Raw genomic sequence first — 25317 nt, 5'->3', positions numbered from 1 at the left:
ACAGAAATTAGAGGAGTGATGAGGTAATATCTTAAAGCCTTACTCAGAGTCTGCAGGTGGATGCTCCGAGGTAGTGGGGCTGAAGTTAGAGAGCAGCACTGGTGCCAAGCAGTGTTGGCATTGACAGAGGAGAAGCAGAGACTGAAATCTGTCGGTCATCAACAGGGACATAAAATGGGATATGGAATCTAACTTGTGTACGAGTTCATTCAAACAAATGGCGAGCATCGAGAGAGATCTTCATCTTGACCATTCAATTCTTCATGTATTTTGTATTCTAAATATAAACACCACATACACCAGCCATCATAGGTAATATATTTTTTCCTGGGAAGTGCACTCTACAGATGATCTACATATAAATTCAAAACCCAGCGACACCAAGCACAAACTGAATAAACCTGGACAGACACCTCTCTTTGATTCCCAAGCTTTGGAGTAAAGGGAAGCTGGTGGATTAAAAAGTCATGATGAAGATGCTGCTGTAATGACCAGAGCAGTAGACACTCTGTCAGTTTGGTTAAAGTCATGAAGGGTCTGCTGTGCATTACTTGCAAGCCCCCCTCCAGGCAAGTTCCGGCTCATTGCATGACCCGCCCCATATTTCAGCACTTTACCAGGTGGCCTCACAAACACAGTAACAACAGCTGTGACACTGCGTGGGCTTTGCACTGTTTGATTCCTGTGCAGCACATTTGATCGTTCACTGTTGGTTTGTGTGGATTGGAAACAGGCTCTACTAAAGTGCAAAAGCAATCTATGTACTGACATGATGCCGCCCTCATCCAGAGACGCAGGGTCTGACTCGCTGCCATAGTAACTAACACTGACTTGCATCTCTCTCTAGCCTGACCTCCTACCTATTTCCCCCCTGAGTGTGTCTGCATGCTGTGGGGGAGGGACCTGGCATGGGGGTGAGAGTACGCCTAGCCTACTTCTGTGCATATGGGTTGTATGCAGCACAGCGGGGGTAGTGAGGGGTTTTTACTGTAAAAGCTGCAGGGTACAAAACAAGCTAATGGATCCCAACGAAACAGGCTTTTCAGAGCTGACTGTGGAACAATAACGTCTGCGCAGGGAAAAGCACTTGGTGGCCCTTTTGCAGCACAAAAAATGGGCTGCAAACTTTTCACTCCCAAACATCACGCTGGCACAAACACACAGTATAAATATATAAAGGGCACTCCAAATACAGAAAATTGATTAATTATTAATGCAGCCCACGCTGGACAGGAGGAGGCAGCTCCAATGAATAAACCTGGTAAACAAAACGTTTGTTAGAGTCTGTGAAACCCTCCTAATGCGATATAAAGGCTGCTGTATGTCTCTCTGATTGTTCTCTGTGTAGTGTATGTGCTCCCTGAGGTGCTTGTGACTGCACCGTATATATGATGATGTGAAGAACGCCCCCACGTTTTGGCTCACAGAGATAATGTCTCATCACAGAGAGGTTGTCTCTGCAGCTCTTACACACAAAGCGAGATAACAAACAGTGAAATGGAGCGGTGAAAGAGCAAAAATGAAATTTTCTGCTTTGATTTCCGTTTAAAGGAGCTCCTGAGGTGGTGGGCGTGTGTGCAATCTCTGATTTTCTTCACTCTGGGCCTTTGCTGAATCCGTCATCTTCATTTGCATTGGACTCATCGCATATTTATTTATTATTTTATTGGGATCAGTGACGGTCGATGAATAATTTAGTCAGCTTTTCTACCTCGCCTCCAGGGTCGCGCTGAAGGTCCACTTCCCAAAAACTCCCCATTATCTGTAGCTGACTGCATTAGAGCTGCCACAGCGAAGCCCCACGCTGAGCGCCTCCTGACCCTGCTGATGAAGGAGTTCTGAGGAGGAGGAGGTGACATCATCAGACAAGGACAGACTCAGGCTTTTCTTAAGAGCAGAGCTTTGAATCTGTGTTGAAAATGCACACAAGTTTGATGAGTATTTCTTTTATTTCACAGGCAGAATATCAGTCTCTGACTCCTTCATTCATTTCACTAAACCGTCCCAGATTTGTTTGATCCTGGTTCTTAATATTTATGAGGCGAGCAGTAACCCCACCTGAACTTTTCTCTTTCTTGGAGATTTATTCTCCATCCATTATTCAAACCTTTATATTAAAGTCAAACTGAAATCCTAATTCATTTGAACTCAGAAATGACTATTAAAGCTGACAGGGGCAAGTTCTGAACCTCAATATTGTGTCACTTTTCTCACCAAACATGTCAAAAAATAAATGAAATATAAAAAGTAAGAACTTTTCTGTGACGCAGAGTTTATAAACACATTTAGGAGAAAATTGGTGACATCATCGTCCATATTTTTTCAAGTAAATTGACCCAAAATGTATAATCAGACCTAGAAGTGGGAAGAAATATTGAATTTGACTTATGCAATGTGAGTATTGTATCAATGGTGCAAAATGTTATTAATTATTTTAATTCAAAGCTATAAACATCTCTAAACAGATTTGTCTTCGGATTAGACTCTCCTCGTTACTCCTTCATGAGTCCTTGTGGTGGCGCTAATGACATTATTCCTCCACTTTACCTTTAAGGCGATGTTGTGTATTCTCCAGTTTATCAGATATGATGACACATCATTATTTGATTGCCTAGTAATATATCCATTATCACAGAATCACGGTTTTGAGACATTAATGTTATCGTGGACCACACAACACTTATTGTATCATATTGTTACTTACTCTGATTCCAACTCCTGACGCTGAACTCAGACTACACAATCTTTCGGTCTGTTTTAATGGTCAATGTGTCAGATCAGGCAATCACAGAGCCATAAACTTGTGTGGCTGGGCTCAATAACACCTGTAATGAAGACTGAAAACAAATAACGGCGTCTGAAACGGTGTGTTTGCCAGAGCTTAACAGTCTTCCCTCTGTCTCATAGTTTCATGCAGCCCTAACTTCATCCCTCCTCTTCCACTTCACTATTTAGTTGGTTTGCTCTTGTGACTACTGTGCATGCAGAGTGCTTTGTGCTGTCATTGGTCAACGTCAAACATTGTGGAAGGGAGGAAGAAAAATCAAAGATGTCAGACTTTCTGTCCCATTTCTTTTGACGCATTGATATGATTTGAGTTTGTCCTCCTGAGTCCAGAGTTGCATCTCGAGCGATGAACTGCTTTTTAAAGCTATCGTCTGTTCTCAAGAAATAATAGACTGCTGCTATGAAATATTGCTATGTCATGACCAATCAGAAGTCAGCTCTTATAGCAGCCATGTGATAAACTAGGCTAACCCTCTTCCACCCCCTGAAGTGAGAGCAAAGATTCAAGATGAAGTCTCGAGGCCGTATCTTCTGCAGAAAAAAGATCTTCATTCGATGCCAATCAAAAAATCAGTGTCTTTCAAACATGTTCTCTGCAGAAAATGAAGCTGCCCCGCAGCACTTCTTCTTTACACAGACAACCAACTGAAAATCCATCTGCACAGTTTCCTCTATCTCACGCCCTGATTCACTCACACAGGGGGACGGGACAGCTTTTCAACCAGTTAGTTTGGAGAGACAAGCTTTGCTTGTATTGAAGTCTAGTTCTCTCTAAGGCCATATGCACACACTAAAAAATTAAGCTCTTCACCCTGACTTTAACAGGAACTTTCCTGCCAGCTAGTAAAATGTCCATGTGAAGACAGGGTTAGCTGATGTGAGAACACAGGGGTTTAGGGTTGATGATGTTTATATCATGTGAAGGGAATGAATCTGAGGTTGAAGAAGGGGAATCATTTCCAAGATTAGAGCAAAAAAGATATCTGCACATCCGTCCCATTACATGTAGCATTGATATAAATGTAAAATAAGTAATCATAGTGGGGCTTCAGGTCTTGTCCTGCCTCCCAAGACTGACTTTCCTCTGCTCACCACTCCCCCTGTTCAACAGAGAAGACTTCACACTGCGAGGGATATGTGACAACTTCAGGTGACAATTTCAGAGCCAGCTCTAGAAACTTTCAGGAGTGTGTGGATGAAATTACGCTTTGGGTGCCAGTAGGGTTACTAGTTAGAACCACTGACTGTATATAAAGATGAGTGATGCATCTTCACCTCCAACTGCCCCTACAACAAGTGCTGACATCTTAAGTGATCAAAATCAGACTCTGTAATGTAGCGATTGGCTTGATGTGCCCATCCCTTCTTGTAACTAAACCCACATTTAACTTGTTAAAGTGTTGTTGTTCCCTCAGGTGGGTCTGGTCCACAACTGAACAGATTATTGTGTGGGTTTGAAGCAGACACAGTTTTGGAAAGTTCAATGACTCTTGTGTTAGTTCTTTGTTGCGTTTCCTCTCACCGTTCCTCCTCTGCTATGATAATCCAGCGCACAAAGCACTGCAGGAGCCTCATTGGTCAATTGAGCTGTCAATCATGATGTCAGATCCACACTGACAATCAGCATGATAAGACCTAACTTTAATGATAGAAACCATATTGGACACACTTTATTTGACCTGTACTTGGACTTTAGAGTTTGACCTATGTCCCATCTGTTAACATGGAGGAGGCGTGGTTTATGATCTTTTATGCAACCAGTCAGAAGGGGGATATTTCAGCTTCACTTTGGGGTCGCAGTCATGCCATTTATCTTTCTATCCATTATACAGTGGGTTACTGTGTGTGTGTGTGTGTGTGTGTGTGTGTGTGTGTGTGTGTGTGTGTGTGTGTGTGTGTGTGTGTGTGTGTAATAAAGAGAGCAGCTCTGATTAGTGCCTTAATCAAAGCACACAGCTTAGATTTGAGGGGAAATGTTTTCTCTCTGTGTCTTAAAAGAAAGATTTTACTCACTCTTGTCTTTTTTCTGACTTCCCTTTTCCTTTTTTCTCCACCGCTCGCTCTTTTATCAGCCTCTGTTTTCATGAACTTGCACGTCGTTGCCCTTACACTCATCTCATCTCTGTCTTTGTGTTCTTTTGATTTTCTCTCTGTCTTTGCTCAGCCATCACTCTTTATTCCGCTGACTGCCTGTTTCTTCTGTCTCAGTCCATATCTGTCTCTGCTCTGGATTCTCACCCCGTCTAAAACAATTTACTCTCACTTCCATTGTCTCTGTGCTCACATTGTTCACCCCGACTATTTTTTCCCAGCTGTCCTGATGCTGCTGTCATTTACATACTGTTATCTAATGTGTTGGAGCTTGTCATCTCCGTCTGGGGAGCGTTCAGTCGGGTCCCCTGAGGTTTTTCCACTTCCAGCTCTCAAAAATAATTAATTAAAATAAATGTTTTGTGTTCTTTAATCATTTCACTCAAAAGAAGCAACAAATTAACATTTAGATTCCACATGTCTCTGATGGAAATCCTCGCTGGCAGGACTTCAACTCTGAGGGAACTACATGAGTGAGGGATGTGAGGACACATTAGGTTGGATGAAAAGAGCCCATTGACTAAATTAGCAATCTCAGGTGCAGACACAGGTGAAAACAGAAAGAAGTGAGGCTAGAGTTTATGGCAGGCTTATTTTATCTCTGCCAGTTTGGCTGGTGATTCAGAACAACTGTCGGACATAAGCTCTGAACAGCCATATATACCTAATAACTTACATTTACCAAAAAAACAAAAAAAAATGTGAACACCATAAAACAACAGATCCAGTTTAAATTTCAAAATGTATCAATTATTAATAAACATGATCATGCAACGTGAGACAGTGCGTCAATGCCAACCTGCTGCATTGAGGAAGAGGGGTAAGGAGAGAGACCCCTGCTAATATAATCATGTACCAGTGTTTCCAGACATGTAGGGGTATGGAGCTGTCAAAACATTTCATTGTGTTTGATCTGTTGTTACAATGCATATGTCATACTGTATGATATCTGTGAGTGCCTGAGAAAACAATCTACCGTTACTGTGTTTATTTTCATCTATAAAGACAGCCAAAGATATCTCTGGATTTCATCCTGATCAACTTGTGGAAGACTAATACCGATCGATGCTGTGCTTGGATGCTGTGAATTCCATTGCACTGTTTACCATCCAGTTGTTCGTTAATCCTTTCCCTGCCTATACCCAAGTCCCTTTTTTTATTGTCTCTCTCAGACAGAAGTGGAAGTCAGGCTATGTATCCGCTCATTCTTTTACTATCAACAGAGAAGCATTTTCCTGCTGTATTGTTGGGCATTCAGGTGATGACGTGTGGCGTTTAGGTCTGAGCAAAAACATCAGGTGTTTCAATACATGGTCGTGAACATATGTTGGTATGTAAAAGTGTAGACCCAGAGTACAAGACTAGCAACTTTTTCCCTTATACTGTATTTCCAGGGGAAAAAACACTCTTATAATCAAACCAATATAGTTATTTATATTTGGTATTTGACATTTTGGCCTCTTTACATGACGTACAGCTGCACGTAATACCAGCTAAGGTAAACTCTGGGCAAAGCACACAATTAAACAGGACAGAAAAAACACAAGGTGAGAAGCAAGGTGTAATACACATACTCAACATTCAATTTTTACAATTTCTGAAATGTCATGATGATGGCATGTGTAATATGTGTATGAATTGTTGTGCAGTGTTGTAGTTGAGTCTCAAGTCTTCAAGACAACTCTGAGTCACCAAAGAAGAATCTTGTTTTTACTGTTATTTATCAGAAACAAGAGCACTGTTTGACTCCAAACTACTGACTGTATGAACCTGGGCCGACAAAATCAACAGTCTAAGCAGGCTAACATTAGCATCTCAAACTCTTCTGGATTCATCTTAGACAGATATCTGTTGATGTTTGAGCTTATCTCCGCATTTCCTCAATGGTTGTTTTACATATTGAACATGTTGCTCTGCTCTTGCTGCACTTACTGTGCAGCAGTAAGTGGTACCTCTGAAAGCACCCTGGAGCTGTTGCTGGTGAACACACGTGACTCCCCGAGCTCTAAAATGGACAAATTATTAGAGCCGTATGCAAAAACAGTCTTTATCAATAAATAAGTCTGAGTCCTCCTCCTTATCTTCTGAGTATGAATACAATCATTGCTCGGGCTTGAGTCCAATTCTGAGTCACCTGTGATCAAATCCAAGTCCAGGCACGAGCTCTGAAAATCAGGACTCTAGCTGGACTTGAGTCTGAGTCACAGACTTCAGTGCTACAATGTAATGTTGTTTTTGATGTTTTTACAGCATTTCAAAGTATTAGTTAAAGTTTTCTCTTAAAAATGAAAGTCTATCCATCTATCTATCTATCCATCCATCCATCCATCCATCAATCCATCCATTGACTAGAAGTCTTGGATGAGTAAAAGTAATTAAAAATATAGCATTCAATAATGACACACATTCAAATTAAATACAGAACATAACAGAGATGATACATGACAACATCTACAGTCTAAAACAGCACACACTCCCTGTCTGTAGGGCTTTAATAATGAAAAAGACAAAAGACGGATCAGCTGTTTTCAGGAGGAGGTACAGTTTATTAATTCCAGAATAAGCCTGAAACTTTAAGACTGTTTCCGAGTCAGATTTTCCTGCAGGTACAAAATGGTTATTAAGGAAATGACTGCACATGCAATTCAAGATATTATAGTCTGTAAGCAACTTCTGACCGGATACAGAGACTTAATGAGCTCTTCGGTATGCTGCAGTGGTGTTACAGGCTTTATAAAGGATTTGTTCCTGTCAATTCTCAGAGCTCTCAAACACAGGCCTTAAAAAAAATAACAGCATCAAACTGCAAACATCCACTGTTCACGTCTGCAGATGAAACAAAGAGCCTTCTTTGGAGAATATGTGACACAAAAACTCTGCTCCAGTTTTAAAAAAAAGCAAATGCATGTTCTCAAAACTGGAGGAATAAAAGAGAATTACATAAAAGAGTCTGCAAAGAAAACGCTGACACAAAAAATCTCTCCATCAGACAGCAGAAAGACAACAAGCCTCTTTAACAAACACTACCTCAGATGGTGTTTAAATGCTCTGTCCTACCTGTCGTTTACATTAGGTTATCTAAATACACTCTTCAGCAGTTTGCTTAATAGATCTGTCATATTCCTGGATATCTGCAGCTGTTATGTACATAGATTTTGCCACCTTTAAAACACACAGCTTTACACATCTGCTCCAACACTTGTAACACACAGCAGGCGACAACACCTGAATGTCCCGAGCCAAAGTGAGAGGACATATTTCCACACACGGACTGAGCCAGCACAGCAGAAACAGCTCTCTCTACATTAGGGAGAGGATTAAAAGTGTTGCCAGGAGAAAGCTCAGGGGGAATTTGCAGTCTCATCTCAGAGCCGAGTCTCTGAACAATTGGAAAAAAAATGTAATTTTCTAGTCAAGATCACAAAGTGTCAAATACACCAAATGTTCCTGGCTGACTTTGGGTATTGTGTATAAAAGATGCATGTATTTTGGATGTGATGAAATGGTGCTGCGTTAGAATAAACAGTATGCAACAAAGAAGAAACAACATATGGTTTCATTACTTTATTTAAGGGAGCTGATCCAGCCTGTCAGAGGGATCTGGTCTCAAACTGAAAGAAATGTTGTTACATTGAAAAAGGTGCAAAACATAAAAAAAATAAAAATACATCTATTCTTCTAAACATAAACCTCATCCCACACTCTGCTCACATTGACTATTATGTTGTTGTTATATCACACACTTTCTATACATGCAGGGCACCTGGACTGGCCTGCTTTACTTTAAAGCCTCCATAAAAAAGGTTATAGGTAACTGTTAGATGTCCTTTACAAAAGAGAAAAAACACATTTCTAGAAATAAAAGAGTGCTAACACAACTATTCGGTTTAGTTTTCCAGAGGTTTGGAGGAGGACAGGGAGAGAGAAGATGGAGAGGCCCAGAAGAAGAATGAAAGCAGGGGAAGGGCATGGAAGAAGAGGGGGAGAGAAGAGGAAAAGGAGATGAAAAGGAAAACGAAAAAACCAAACTTTCCACTTGGGCAGTGTTTTACAAAGTGATGGTCTCAACCTATCAGAAGGCACCAAGAGATGTTACAAAAATAAAACTCAAGGCCCAAAACTTCTCTTTTCAATGTTACTTTAATCTTGTTTACAGAATCTTCATCCAAAATCGAGAATCTGGACACAGCGTCTGGATTTTCAGCATGGGAAATGTTCTGATTTTCAATTGTACCTTTTTAGTCCAAGCAGTACAGACCAATCAGGTAGCAGCAGGCTTTACACGAGACTTCCACCAGATCAGTCTCCGATCCCCTGTGGTCTGGCTCCATGCTCTCTCGTCCGTCAACACCCACCGGTTTTGTTTTCGGAACGCAGAACCGAGCAGGACCGCCGGACAGCTGGAGTCAAGTGACAGAGATTTCCCGCGGTAATTACTGCATTAATAAATTCCTCCTCCTCTACTCATCCATGTTGTTTTGGCCTCTGAAAACCTCTGACCTGTTAACTCCAGGCCTGGCTCCGCTCATCATGACGGTTTGTTGTTGTAGTTAAGTGAAATACGATCTGGTTATAACACAGAGTGTTTTGTTGTGAAAATTAACCAGATGTTTTCATTTTGTTTTGGTGCCTGACTTCATGTCCCACTCCATCTGCTCTGTGCTGAATTGATGCGTCATGCTCAAGCATCCGGCAAAAAAAGAAGTCTTGTGAATCTGATCCGTTGCATTCTGGCTGTATCACTGAAACGCAATGGAGCAGATCCAGTGGAAGTTAACAGATTGACTAGAATAGAAACCTATCAGATCCGGTGCCGTAACAGATCGGAGAGGGACCGTACACAGATCTGGTGGAATTTGGCCGAATAGAGTCTGCAGGAAAAACAGTCTGTATGGAGAGCAAAAGCAGGTATGCACACTGACTTTATCAGCAGTAATCTGATGAGATTTATTTCTCTCTATAAACAGATATCTGCACGAAGAGCAGCTAACAATCTGTTCTAGATCAAACATTTACACTGAGACACAAATCTGCTTGTGTCACTAAAGACAATCAGCGTTTAGATTTACTGACTACCTTGAATGCATCAGAAATGATGGATCCCATCTCCATTCAACAAACAAACATTGTAGAAGTAGTTTTCTTCTCCTCTTGAGGACAGGCCTGACAAAGCTTGACTTTTGACTTTGGACTAATCTGCATCATGATGTTGTTTTTTCCTGTTAATTACAAGAATCCTCTGTGTATCAAGAAAGCTGTTGAACTGAGACCCACTTATAACTAATAAACGGGTGCTTCTCTCAAGGGATGTAATGGACTAAAAAATGACAGTGTTCACATTGCAGTTGTAAGCACATGGAAAAGGAAGTTGGTGAACAGTTACGGCCTCAAATATCTGAGAAGTTGGCATCCTTTCTCAGAAGCAAATATCACATAGTGTCGACAGACGATGATTGTTGATGGTTTCCAAGATTGCTGTTATCCATTAGTGTTGAATATTGAGACCAATGGAAGTACTTGAACGGTTTCTTATAAAAGAGACAAAATAAGTGAAAACAAGAGGATGCTCACCCTCGCTATTGCTGTTAATTGTTAAGACTGAAATAATGAGATTCATAACAAAAAATACATTAAATAATATGACTTCATAACAAGGTAAGTACATGTTAATGGAAACAAGGACATACTGTATATGAAAATAAATGTTGTTTAATATTTAGTACTTGTCACCGTAATGTTCAAGGGATTTGGCAAGGGAGGGTCCCTTCAGAGGTTAAAGCTGTATGGGAGTCCTTTTTAGTTAAGTTATCATTACATACAAGAAAGGATGAAAGAGAAGAAAAGTGATTCACATTAAAGGACTTTGTTAATGGTGCAATTGAGGGATCTGTGCACCTGAACACAGTCAGTAACAGTTTTATCCTCTACTTATTCTCACATGATGTTGACACCTGACTCTCCACTTCCCGCTGCTGTGACAGCAGCTTCCTCGCGGTGACGGTAAACGGCTCGCTGCTGTGTGTCGCTCCTCTGAAACGAGCCCTCTATGGTCTCTGATGACTCTGTGCAGCTCATCTCCTCCCTCCCCCTCGGACCACAACAACTTTGATTTCTGTGTGAGTGAGGAGGGGGGCGAGGCCGAGCATGAAGGCAATGCATCAAAACGCCTTTGCAGTGTTGCTGATAACACGGCGCTGCCTCAGGAATAATAGACTTGATTGAATTAGCTATCCATTTTTCTCCACGCTCCTACATCTCACTGCGGTCTGATCCCACTGGCAGCTGAACGCCCAGGATTGAACAGTCAGAGGAGGGGGGGGGCAGAGAAGAGGAGAAAGTCAAGAGGTGAGAGGACGAGTTTGAGGATGCAGAAGGAGTGGATGGTTGAATTGTGAAGACGGCGCGTTTGGACGTGTTTAACTTCTTGTGGAGGGGGTCATGATAGACGCCCAAGCCTCTCTTTTGTCTCTTGTCCTTCAGATGTCGTCCTTGAGCCTCTGAAACCACAGAACTGTATAATTCTGCTTCTCCTAACGGGAGCATTCAACCATCGAACATAGAGGGGAATGAGGTCTTCCATGTCCTGACAATTAGAGAAACCCAGTGAGAAAAAGTCCTCCACATGAATGATTACAGTGTGCCATGTTAATCAATCGTTATCGGATGAAAGTGCACTGTGGCATGTTTGAAAGCGTTTCATCCAGAAACATCTGAGACCTGTGGTATAAAAGAAACATGCTGCCAGGTTTCTTTGTATTCAGCTTCCCACTGACACACCAGGAGAATATAAACCATGAAATGGTGGCCCGTCGAGTGCAGAAAGAGGCGAGAGGTGTCACTGTGGATCATGTATGATCCTACGGGCCCAGACTCTGAGCGCCAGTGCGGCTTATTAATATTCCTGTCTCAGCGCATGCTTTCATGGAGGCTGAGATGGGATTGCAGTGATAACTGAAGTACATGGCGATGGATGCAATCCTCTGAATTACCTAGAACCTGACCAGCAAGCCAAGCCGCCCATAAGGCAGCCTGGAAGTAAATCAATGCTTGTAATTGGTTTGTTTCCCTCGCGCTCGCTCGCTCTCACTCTGCACGGCTTACTCCTCATGAACGTAGTTGACACAGTCCCAATTTGTTGTCTTTATTGGGGTTTATGAAAGGATGGAAACTAATAAGAGAGCGTTGAGAGGGTGACAGAGTCGGAGACAAAGAGATTTAGGAGAACTTGAATGTAAGCATCAATATTGTTGCTCACTCTCTGGCTGTAATATTTCAATATTGCTCATGTACTTTTGTCCTCCTAGCATCTGCACTATTTAAGAAAGTTAAAATTGTAATCTTTATGTTGGAGTTGATGATAATTGATACATAAGTTTTTTAGACCTCTACAGTCTCAGATTATTTTGTTCTAGAAAACACAAATGAATACAGCTACATGCAATGTAACGATAATCCACAAGAGGGCAGAAGGTACGCTCACGAAAACCCTCCAATGACCTAACAACGATGGAAGTCGTCAATCTGACAAAGCCTTGGATTTGCACCAATATTTTTTACAATTTTGAGAAAGTAAAGGCTCATAAAACATTCAAGTTATTACATATACCTCCAGAGGCATATCGACTGGACCGAGCTCTTCTTACTTGTGTTGAAAATGTGTGTATGAAATTAGATATGGCAGGTAAAGTGATGGCCTTAATCATAACTTTTTTCACTGTTTGTAATCAATAAAGAAATGTTGATTATTTGGTTGTTTAAGTAAACTTAAAATGGACTTTTTTTTTTTTTTTCTCTTTTTTTTTCTTTCTTCCCTTGTCTGCATATATATTTCTGGTTTGTGTCATGTTTGTCACAAACTGTCAAATATTAATGCAATTTATTCTTGCAGCAAAAGAAAAGAAAGAAAACCTTTTTCTTCTGTGCTTGTGACTGTGTGCATGCAACCATCACCATCCCTCTTAGAACTCTGGCCTATCTTTTATTGGCAGCTAATATCATGTTCTGTAAAAGAGGGCGTGCACACCTAGGTGGGCCAAATAAAATAAAAAAAAAATAAGAGAAAGTGAAAGAAAGATTACATAAGGATATACAAAGGGACAGGGAGAGAGAAGGAGAGAGAGACCTAACACACTTAGATGGAGAGGGACCATCTCACCATGATGCCAAAAAAAAAAAATAATAATAATAAAATGGACTTTAATCACATAATTAAATATATGTGGAGTATAAACTGGGAGAGTTTTGGACTAAATTGTTTTATTTTATATGAACTTCCCTGTAACACACTTTAATAAGAGTAACTACTGCACATTTAACTTTTTTCCCAATACATTTTGTCCACGTTATACTTTTGCAAAGGGGTGGAGCTAGACTTTAACCCGGGGAGTCCATAGGATGCGTGTGCGCCGCGTGAGGGCTGCGACACTGCTTTGCGCCGTCTGAGGGCCCACGCCCTGGTCTACAGGACACGTGTTGGGAGCGTAGCACAGCTCAGAGCAGGCAGGATCAGCTGGGTCCAGCATACAGAGAACCACATACAAACAACAGGTCACAGAGCCTTTCTGTGGTTGAATTTCTGCTCATTTGGATAATATTCCATTACTTTTGTGCTTTAATCATCACTGAGTATGCTGCAGAACTATTAAGTTTTGTTTTTGCAGGTTCTAAACCTGCAAAAACGAAACTTAACAGTTTAACAGTGAGTTTAATAATAAGAATTTGGCTCTATTTTGTTGTACTGTTACCTTCTGACACAGTTATATTAAAGTCTGGTTGTAGTCGACCTGGATCACTGATATGTGGCTGTTTGTAGCTTACATCCATAATCGATGAGTATTTCTGATCTATATGATCTTTAAACGGTCGGGAGTCCGTATATGGTGTTTTATTTTGAGATTGGCGGATGTTGCATGCGATCCTCGTGCCCGACTTCCTGTCCAGGTCGTTCTTTTCTGCGCATATTGACGTGTGCTGGGCATGGGCACGCTCCCGAGGCAGAGCTGAGACGTGCCGCAGCGCGCCCTGTGGACCCTAGAGCATTGACTAGAATGGGAACGTATCGGCTGCGCAGTGCAGCCGTAACGTAACACCACACATCCTGTGGACCCGAGGCTTAAACCCAGAGGGGGTGAAGAAACGTAGAAGCGTTGTTCGGCACTGGTGCTACAGATGGGAAAGGTTTTATAAATTCTATGGAGAATGGTCAGATGTTGGTATGCTCGGTCCATGTCGTTGGTAATGAGGAAAGGTAGGATTGCATCAGTATGAAGATTCATAGCTAACTCTGCACAACAAAAAGAATGGAACTCCTCCATAACTTCTTCTGGCTTGGAGATGTCTTCTGAATAGAAGTGTACGAGCTCCAGCATTTTCTTATCAGCATCAGGGTGCTCTAAGCGCTTCAGGTTGAGTGTCGCGAATAGTTTGGCCATTTCTTTAAAATCGATTCTCAAAGTGATCCACAGTATTATACGGGATGTAAAAATAAACCTCAGTTTTAAAGCAAATTCTTCTGTACTGGATCGACTTCCTCGTCGAAATGCCTCTTCTTCTTGCGGACTCTTTCCTTCCACAAACTCAGTGGTCGTGTATCTTTCTGTTGCCAGATTTTTTGGGGTGCTCTCCATTGCGTCAAAGTCAACTGTGTGTAATTCTCTGATCTAGGTCATAGTGCTGGTGAGATCTGTGGGGCTGTTGTTGCAGATAATTAGACAGGATGTATGTCTTCCTACATAAACCGTTCCAAAATCCAACATGTTGTTGAAACCGTTTTGCTGTAGTCTGGCTTGCATCCTCGTTAACAGTTCAGACATCGTTCTCGCCACATCATGCTCCCTCGTGTACGTAACAATGAGACCAAGGTCCTTCATGAGTGTGTTTATCAGACAATCATAAAACGACTCGGCTCCACCATTAGGCAACTCCTCAAATTTCACAAAGCGTTTTATGCTATTTCCTGTTTTGGTGACATATCTCAGTGAGCAAGAAAACTGATCTACTCTTGTTATGTTGATGGTTAAATCTACGCTAACAGAGAAAAACTTTGCTACCTTGACTTGGTCGATTATAGTGTCCAATGTCTCACTGGCAAGAGCTGCAATGAGCTCGTTTTGTGACTGGTTGCTGAGGACTGCTTTATCGGTTTTATCAGGTGCTGCTCAAAGATTGAGTCGTAGTTTTCCAGAAGCTCCAGGAAATTACCTTCATTTGAGTTAGGGGCTCCAAGCCCAGCATATTCCCTATGGCCATGAAAAGCCAGGCCCTGTCAAGCTAAGAAAAGAGTGGTATTGACCAACCTGTGAAGGATCCTCCTGTTCCTTTCAACCTGCTCTCTCTCTCAGCTTTTATGAGTTTTGCGACCTCAGTGCTGTCCTGACTAATACGGAACTTGGTTATTTAATATGACTTTTCTGCCTCGTGGTGAGCACTGGATTTTCATAAATCTCAATCAATCCCTTTTCTGTATGCAGAGAAGCCATGGATTGGCTCAGCCTTTCCCAGTTATTTTGTTTTGTTTTTTGCTAAACAGCTAGCAACAGAAGCAAAACAGTCGCTCAAATGTGCTGGAGGTTCCCACTTGACGTTTACCATGATAGATTAAAGGGTTGTTTCTCCTTGTCCTGTGGAAGATGGTTATAGTTGTCCTTCAAACCAGGCTGACATGGGCCATGCTTGATCACAGCTCAGAGCACTTTGGTGGTGAGAGGCCGGCTTTGAATAAGGTAAAGGTCTGTTTGGCACCCCTCTTGGGATAAAATGTGAGCAGGGTGTCATCCAGGTCCTGTGCTGCCACTGCTAATGGAAGAACAATTCACAGCTAGGCAGCTGTCCTCCACCTCATCGCCTTGCATGAGGAATGTTGTTGCACATTTGATGAAATCCACTTTTTGCACATGTTGGATGCTCAGACTGTCAATGGTAGTCCCACTGGATCGTTTGATGCAATCCAGGAATAGCTTGTTTGCAAATGTCACATTCTCTGCATAGCAGTGACTAAAAATGCAGATGGGGGTCAGGAAATGATTTTCAGCTGTTAACGCAAGAACATGAATGCAAGAAAAAAATTCCAAAGGTATTAGTTGTTTACGGTTGCTCGAATCGATCGAACAGAGAGACTATGATAAGTTTTTATCTTGTACCAATGGTAATCGTTCATAAGGGAGATAAATGCAATGCACAGACTAAACCAATGGATATCGAACATTCGTTTATGGTCCGGAGGCACGGAGTCTGATTATGTCCGTGTGTGTAGTGACCACTTTGTCCAAGAAAAGTTTAAGTAATATATATATTCAGTATATATGTATTCTAAGTAGCGAACAGCTCCCATACTCTATAAGGTTATTTTCCGTCTTTGTTCTGCTAGATATTTGACCCATTACTTAATGCCAAAAAAAGGTAGTATCTAGGAATGCTAGCTAGCAAGCTAGTGAAGTTCTCGTTTTACTTGCTGCAAACTACAAGCATTTTTTCTGGTGATATCATTGTCTTGTAATGATGTCTAAAGCAGAACAGTACAGGCTTTCCTCACTTGCATCCGTTCTGAAGTTTACTTCTTTATTTATTTATTTATATAGTCTATTTGATAGGAACAATGCAAATTACATTGTTCAACTTTTGCCAGTTACAAACAGCTGTAGTAACTGATGTTTTGCATATAGAGATTATAGCTATTAATAGTTTCCAACTCCTGTCTCTTCCTGACCCCCATTGGAATTTTGAGCGTCACTTGACATGACTGCAAACAAGCTATTTCTGATTCTAGGAATTGATAACAAACAACCAATGACCTCTATTATTATTGCTTTACTTTGTACAATTTTTTTCACTCCCAAAATGAATCTTAAATAAATTACCACCAACACTACACAGCCAAAGACAAACAGAAATGACTGGAAGAATAACTGTAAGTATGTTACGGTAATCCTCCCTAAATTGAAATGTATTTTATAGGGAGACACTTGCAGTGGCTTTGACTAACAAGCTTGAGTTTAGTGTTACAGCAGAATTAGTTGGAAGAGGCTATAAGATGCCGTTCATGGTCAATAAAGCTCTCTTAAATGAGCATTTAATTAACTGAACAGCCGTTAACAATGGCCAACGTGAAGCCTGTGTGTGTTATTTTCAGGAGTATCTGTATTATTCAGCTTTAATTTAGATATATTTGATCATCCAGGGGGAAAAACACTTGTCAAGTATTACTTGTTTGATGATAACTCCCACGTGAAGTGTGTGTGACACAGTAAACTACACACAACACATTCATCACAAGATAAGCCTTTAGCAAAATAAATGAAAGGAAGAAGAGGTAAAGAGATGCAACTCTCTCCTGAGAGTGAAGACATTCTCCTTTAAAAGCTGAAAATAGTGTGTCTTTGAAAAGCTGAGGAGCAAAAATGCAACTTGACACCTTGTATGCTCATAGAATATGTATTAGTTTCTTGTTGTGTGTTCCGATTTATATCCATAGTTGCTAGAAATAACAAGAGGTCTCAGGTTTCGGTGTTCAAGGATTTCCTCATTGCACAAATATCTACATGGTTCCAGTTCTTTGTTCTAGTTGTTATTCATTTTATGTGGGGGGGTTTCCAGGACTGTTTTAGAAGGCACCATTAAGAGATATCCTACACTGTGACCCAAAATATGTAGATTTTTTTCTATAATAAATTAAATTCAGGGTTCAGTTCTAACCTGATCCTGCTTATTTGTTTTAATTCACACCAAAGTGAACATTTCCATTGAAGGTAACATTAGACAAGGTGAACAGGACTTCTGAAGGCATCAGCTCTTGCTTTGACGTTGACACACCTTTAAACATAAATGAACATTGTTGCTGTTATCTCTACCTCTTCTGGTTGAAGTGACTTTGTAAAGATCAGTAGCTTAGAGATGCTGATCTCTACAAAGTCACTTCAACCAGAAGGGGGGGGGGGCAGGACTCCTTTCTGTGCAGGACTCCTTTCTGTGTGTTGATTTGATACGACATGTGTGACCAGGTTTTCCATGATGCAGCTGTTGCTATTGAGAGTTAATATCAGATTTTGGGGGGTTTCTACCAACCAGACCCAAGTATTTAACAGTGCTGGGTAAAAATTTGATTTACAATACAAATGTCAAAAGGATGCTCTAATAACAAGATCCTGCATATCGTTAGAAAAGGGTTTTCAGGTCTTTTGACAAACAAGACATGGAACAGCTTTCTAAATGCTTGTTTTGTGAAAAGAGTTTGGAACTTGTATTTATGATGTAACCTGAGGATGTCAGAAGAATCGCAATGCTGGCAGGAGTTTCTGCATAACAGCTGTACATGAATTTTCCTTTTCAGTTTAAAAAAACAATATTTGAAGATGCAAAAAAATACATGGCGAGAAGAATTTCAGGTTACTTTAATACTTACTATTAAATACACCACAAGTGGAACAGAGAGAACCGGTTATTAATTTGTTTTGTACATACAAATCAAGCCCATGTGAGGAACGTTGAGTGTGTCTTGAATTTGGCGCCCCCTGTGGAGAGAATGGTAACTCTGAACATCATTAATTTTGCCCTGAACTTGCTTAAGTTGTGTTTAAAGCAAAAACATGGCCTGCTCTTTTTGGCTGTCAAATGTGTAACTCATTGAGAACCTTTGCGGTTGAAAATGTTAAAGAAAGAAAGTCTTTCTCTGCAGCATGCTGTTGATCTCTTCATCTCAAACCTACCACCCCCCACAGCAGCAATTTCAGACAAAAAAATAACAACATAGATATTATCAATCTTGGTGCTAATGATCTGTTTTGCCTGTGTGACTTGTAAAGGGCGTGAATATTAATTTATATACAGGAGCTTTAAATTGATGCTGTAGAATCTGCTGATGGTGATGTTCCCAGCTGTCTTCTCTGTGTAAAGACAGCCATCCAGCCTGTCATGTATCGTCTATTTTTTTGATTGGCAGGGTCGTGATTTGGAAACCACAATGACTCACAGATTGTCCTCATTGTTTGTTGAAGCAGTCAAGCCGTGTCAGACTGTGGATGTAGCACCGGCTTTTCCAATCTCCCACCTCTGAACTCATCCGATCAGAGAGAAACTGACCCTGGATCGGGGTTTTACAGGTCTGCTCATCTGGTCTCTGCAGCTCCGTAAACAGATAAATGGCTGGGTCTATTTACTGCTGTCTGAGGGCGAACCAGGCTTCAGTCTTGCAGAGATGAAACAGAGAGGTTGATTCGCTCCTTCACCTCCTCACCCTTCATTCCTCTGCATCACATCGACCCCTTTTTTCCTCACTTCTACCTCTGTGTTCCTCTCTCCCCCTCCCTCCCCTCTGCATCGCTTCCTCTCCTTATATTTTCTCCCCCTGCATCTCTCCTCTTTTCTCTGCATCCTTAGATGTATCACATTCTGCCCGTGGTTAGCTCAGGTTGGTTGCAGAGCAGAGGTTGCAGCAATCAGCTGGAGAAAGCGACGCCTCATTTCTGAATGAGGTGTCGGCCTCCTCACTGAAGCTGACATGAGGTCAAACGTTGCAGAATGAGATGCGGTGCCCATGTCGCTCTGCCTATAACACATGGCAGAGGTGAAACGTGTGGTCATATCACTGTCTTCATAATAACCACCCTCTCTGTGGGGGGGTTGTAAGTGTGACACACTTACTCCAGTATGTGTTGGAACATACATGTCTGTGTGGGTATGTTTCCTGCTCTCTACTTTTCTGTGATAAGCTGTCAAAGATAAAACCAGTGTAGTCTTAGTTCTTGATGTTTTGGGAAGTGTTCTACTTTCTATTTGCAGTCCAAGTAACATTGACCAGTCTGATATCAGCAGGCTTTGGTGTCTGCAAACAAAAACAGTCTGTATGGAGAGCAAAAGCAGGAGGAACACAGTCCAGGGTAATGACCTCCTGGCTCCCATCATTGGTAACCTAAGGGAAAACAGATATCTGCATGAAGAGCAGCTAACAATCTGTTTGAGATCAAACATTTACACTGAGACACAAATCTGCTTGATGCTGTGTCACTAAAGACAATCAAAACGACATGTCTTCAAAGAGACATCAGGCCACATATCTGGATTTAACGACAGATTAACAAACCATCATCATGTAACATAAGATACCCTAAACCACTCCTGGCCGTGTGTTCCCATTAGCTGTGAATTTCAAACTCCAGACAAAAAATGTAATGCTGACTTACTCATCATAAACTCCAGAATATAGCCGTGTCCCAATTCAGATGCTGCAGCCTTTGAAGGCTGCATTTGAAGACTGAATGCATCACTGCAGCGCGTTGAAGGCTGTCCAATTTTAAAGGCCTCTTCAAATGCAGCAGATAAATGTGTCCTATTTTTCCAGGGAACAGTTTGTGACGCAAGCAGGGAATCCTCTATAGACCAGACCATCTCAAATAAGCTTAGTGTATGAAGGCTACAAGGGTTGAGTCCAGCAGAGGCTGCAGCCCCTGGTTTAGGACATAGCTTATTAGTCCCATCGGTTTAAAGGACGTATTCTGCCTATTCTGTATTCTGCCCCCCAGAGGAAAAAAGGTTTCGATTGTGCTCCTACACAAAGACTTCCATTGCATTCAGCAATGAGCAGTTTCAGTTCAACTGTGTAGCTCTTTTTGGTACCATCTGTTTTCACCACCCTGCCAGCTACAAGTGCTCCGTCGAGGTAGCATTTGTAGACGTAGGACTGTCTACTGATCCCTTCATGTCTTAAACACAAGAGTCGTATCAATCAAACCAGCACTCTGTTTATTTACTATAGTATACCACTGTTTTCTTTAGATGAATGGTTACGACCTAACGAGGGAGAAAAGCTGTTAACAATCGATCAATCCTTATTTATGTAGCAACAAATCAGAACAAATGTTATCTGAAGACTCTTTACAAACAGAGCAGGTCTAGACCATACTCCATGTTCTATTATTAACAAAGACCCAACATCAAGACAGTTTAAGATCCAGTCCCATCTTACAGACAGGACTCAGTCTGATCTCATCTTAATCCACCATTTTGCAGCATTCAGTAAGTTGCAGTGACAAGGAAAAACTCCCTTTAACAGGCAGAAACCTTGAGCAGAACCAGACTCATGATAGACAGCCAACTGCGCATACTGTGTTGGTGTTGGAAAGAGGGGTAGAGGGAGATGCAAAAAGAAGGAGATGGACAGAGACAACAATAACAACATCAACATCATCAGTTGGAGTCAGTTATAAAGTGGTGCTGCTGGACTTGTCTTCCTCACTACGTACTCCACATACTTTGCACATTGAAGCAGTCACTTGTTACAATGTTACAATGTCATTTAGCAGACGCTTCTATTGTACATACAAGAACAAGAACAACACAAGCAAATATCTAGACAAGAGGAAACAAGATCAGTAAGAGTAACAAAGTGCTTCAAGTTAATTTGGGTGCAGGTACTGCCAAGCAGTGTAAAGGCAATGCACAAAAGTAAGTAAGGATTTTTTTTTTTATAATAAAATTGCTTCTTCAAGCATCATATTCTTGGTGTAATACTGTGCAACAATAAAATACCTCTCTCTGCATTTTATATTGGTTTATTGGTCACTGGTCTATAGGACACAGCTCACCATTTAGATGACAGATACGGTATTAGAAGTGTGTCATATATACTGAATTTTTTAGTACCGAAAAACAACCAAGCTGTCGCTGTTTTACAATCTATAGAGTCAAAGGCTGGTTACTTTCAGCAAAAGATCAGGGTTTGGGTCAAAGTATGATCCAAAGACGTAATACATTCATATCAGAATAGTGACTCGTACTCAGGGTAGATTTTTGTTGTTGTGCGTAATATATTTCATTTAAATATGAATATATTAAGTCTCATGTCAATGGCCTAATGCAACTTCCTGTTGGTCAGTGTAATCATTTAACAACAGTCGACACAATTTCATTTGAAAATCTGCAGGGAGTCTGGCCTTTGGTTTCTGTCGCTCCACCAAGTGAAACGTTTAAAATATGAAACAAACACAAAATCGTCTTTGTGTGAAGTTACAATCAGGCAGTTCTCTTCTGGAGCTTTACACGGCAGGTGAACAAAAACAGGCACCAGAAAACACTTTCCAGGTCGCAGGTTTGAAAGCTGATTCAAAAAGTACAACCCAATGTGAACGAGCAGGGACACGAGACTTCAAGCGACTCTCCAAGGTGAAACTGTTTACAGAGAGTCCCTGGTGGCATCATGACCAAAGACATGATGGACACAACCACAAAATGACAGCAAAGTTGTAATAAACTGTGAGTTTCCTTTAGGTGGAGGATAAGACAAAGACGAAGCTGTCTTTTTGTCTCGAGGTGCACTGTGCCAATTTCAGCGCGGGATAACATTCAGAGGAGGACAGGATGACAGATAACAACAGCTCTCTATTGATGAGTTTATTCTCCAATCTCTCAAATGTGAACACTTCCTCTGTGTGTGTGTGTGTGTGTGTGTATGTGTGTGTGTGTGTGTGTTTGAGGTGGATATGACAGCATTGTCAAGGACACCGCTAAGAGGCGAGGTCCCTTGTCTCACACAGGACAGAGGTCTGGTGTAATCAGGTCTCCCCAGGCCCCACATCAACCCGCCTGTCACACACACACACACACACACACACACACACACACACACACTTCAGAATCACATTAAATCTGGTGGCTGTGTTCCACTCAGGTCGTTCCATTTGCTTTGATCAATACATGGAAAGTGATCCAAGCCCGGTCCACTGCCTCCTTCTGACAAACAGGAGCTGTCAATAACGGGCCATACTTCGTGTTCTGCTCCACCCGGTGCACAAAGGGTAAGAGTGGGACCCTCTGCCCCCCTCTGGCCAATAATAAAACCCACGAATGACCCCTCAGTAGCAGCCTCTCCCATGAGAAAATACTTGCATGCACGCTGCAGGCTCGGGCATAAATTATCAGGCTGATTCAGAGCAGAGTGTCGGTATTTGCTCTCATAGCTCGGACGTGCAGGGCGACGCTGAGAGCATAAACACGCTCAGTAACACCTCGGTGATAGCAGGAACAGAGAGACTCTCATCACGAGTCCTGCAATCCAATTTTCACATTATGCCTAGCGAGTCATTGTTGCCAGGCAATAGCATATCGATGGATCGCTTTACTTGGCATCTCAGTCTACATTCCTCTGCCTGAATAACGGCAGGAGCAGAAGAAGAAGAGGCTCTTTCCCAACCTCTCTAAAGAGTCTGTTGTTCATTTTGAGAAAGGCAGTCAAGTCGAGTCAAATGTATCTGTAGAGCACATTTAAAAGCAACTTACATTGACAGAAGCTGGGCAACCAAGCCAGGCGGTCAAACTGGAAGAAAGCCACAATGAAATACTGAGAGCTCTCACATCACAGAAATACAGGAATACAAAATTACATGAGACATACAGATTTAACTAATATGAGCAGTGCTAAAACCGTATAATAAATAACAAGAGTCACATCAGCTTGAATCAAACACAACATGGGTCTTTAACAGGGACTGGTCTGAGTAGCTCTTCTGTAGGCGATAAGGCTCGACCCCCATTATTAAGTTGGATCTCAAGACTTCTTGGTTGGTCGATTTAACTGCTGTAACTTGAGAATGATATGACAGGTGATGAACAGGTGCCCCCAATAGATGACATAAAACATGGGTGTACCATGTCACTAACTGATTTGTAGTGCCACCCGCTATTTGACAGAGGGAAGACAAAGCAGCAGCAGAAGAAGACTCTGTAACCAACTAGCCAGCTAGTCTTTACTGCAGTATGTGGTTTCTACTGAAGCACAAACCATGTCAGAGGAGATGACCGATGAAACTCTACCCGAACCAAAAAAGGTTAATCTCCGGGTAAAGTTATTGGCATGTTAATCCACCCTTGTCTTTAATTTGACTTATATTGTGTGTATTTTCGATGTTTTCCATAAATGTTACAATGGTATCTATATCCTGACTTTTTTGGCCACTATAACATGAGGCAGAAATCTGATATCATGACAGCCCTCATCTAAACCCACATAGCTTACAGTAGTCTGTCCAGGATGTAATAAAGGCATGGAAACACTTTCAAAGTTGGAGATAAGACGTTACTTTAGCCAGAAAATGTTGCTTTTAACATCTGAAGTTATCTGTTCCCACATTAAAAGGACTGTCGATGGACATTTGTAGGGCACTAGAGGACCAAGAGCTGCAGCGCAGTCATCCTGAAGGTTTGATTGACTAAAGATAACAATCTCTGTTTTATTTTCAGAAAGTTTAAGGCTGTTCAAGTTCATCTAAGTTTTTCATCTTTTGGACAGTTCAGGAATGGCTGCACCGACCCTTTCCATGTTGTTTTAAAGGCACATAGATCTGGATGTCATCAGCAAAGCAATGAAAAGGCATATTATGTGTTTTGAAAATTGATCCCAGCCCTTGTTATGATGCCCTCAGGGGGCATCTGAGGGACAAATGTGCTCTTATTGTTACTTTTTATGTGTAAAAAGTTAAAAAAGAATAATAAAAACCCTTCAAGCTAAACCCAATACAAGCTAATTCAAAAATCAATACATGCTGCAAGAAATAAGCAGCATTTCAAACAAGAGCATTTATCAGTTAATGCTGTGTGGGTGCTTTATCGCATAAGAATATCAATATCTGAATTAAGAGTGCAACTTTTGTCATCTGTGCATGAGAAGTTTGTTTCCCAAACAGAAACAAACATCGCCATCTAGTGTTCAGTACGTCTCCTGCCTGCAGACGAGCAGTCAGAAGCTGCTTGAAAGCATGAAAGAGTCACGTTCAGACTGCTCGCCGTTCTCTCCACACCATCATCTGCACCTCCTCGTCTCAGGCTCTGCACTCTGTTTCCTTATCTGGTCCTCAGCCAGACAAACAGATGCACACAAGCAGTGGCGCAGACTCACAGCACAGAACATGGAGGATCAATAGCTTTCTGGGACGGCAGCCAGAAACACTTGTATCCTCGCTGTAGTCTGCGCTTACTATCTGTGTCACTTCACTCATGTTAGCAGACGAGTTCCATACTAGGTTAGGCATGTTTTTTCTTCTGAGACAACAGCATCTCTAACAGAACAAACACTCTGAAGCAGATTTATGGTGTCAGGAGAGCCTCACGTTTTCTTTTCTTAAAGGGAGCACGATATCTGCCTGAAGTGTGGATTTTCATTGTTATTTTGTGCATTCAGTGCAAGTCCCGACCGCAGCAGAGGAAATTCCTCCAATGCTGCGACTGCAGAGGCATTTCTGTTGCCTCTTGGTAAGGATAATGATGTGGCTGGTGTCGCAGAGAGGGGGCAGCAAAGGTGGAGTTTGAGCCAAGGAAACATGTCTGTAGTTTATTAACGCCTGCGGGCGCAGAGAATCTGAGAAACCGCAGACAGATCTCCACATCCAGACCAAAAAAAGGAAAACGCTGCAAAAAAAGTGAAGCTCATATGAGGTTAAATTTGAAGAGAGGATAGCA

This window comes from Notolabrus celidotus, chromosome 18 (genome assembly GCF_009762535.1).
Source record: "Notolabrus celidotus isolate fNotCel1 chromosome 18, fNotCel1.pri, whole genome shotgun sequence".
NCBI classification, from domain to species: domain Eukaryota; kingdom Metazoa; phylum Chordata; class Actinopteri; order Labriformes; family Labridae; genus Notolabrus; species Notolabrus celidotus.
Note: the sequence above shows the minus strand (reverse complement) of the source record.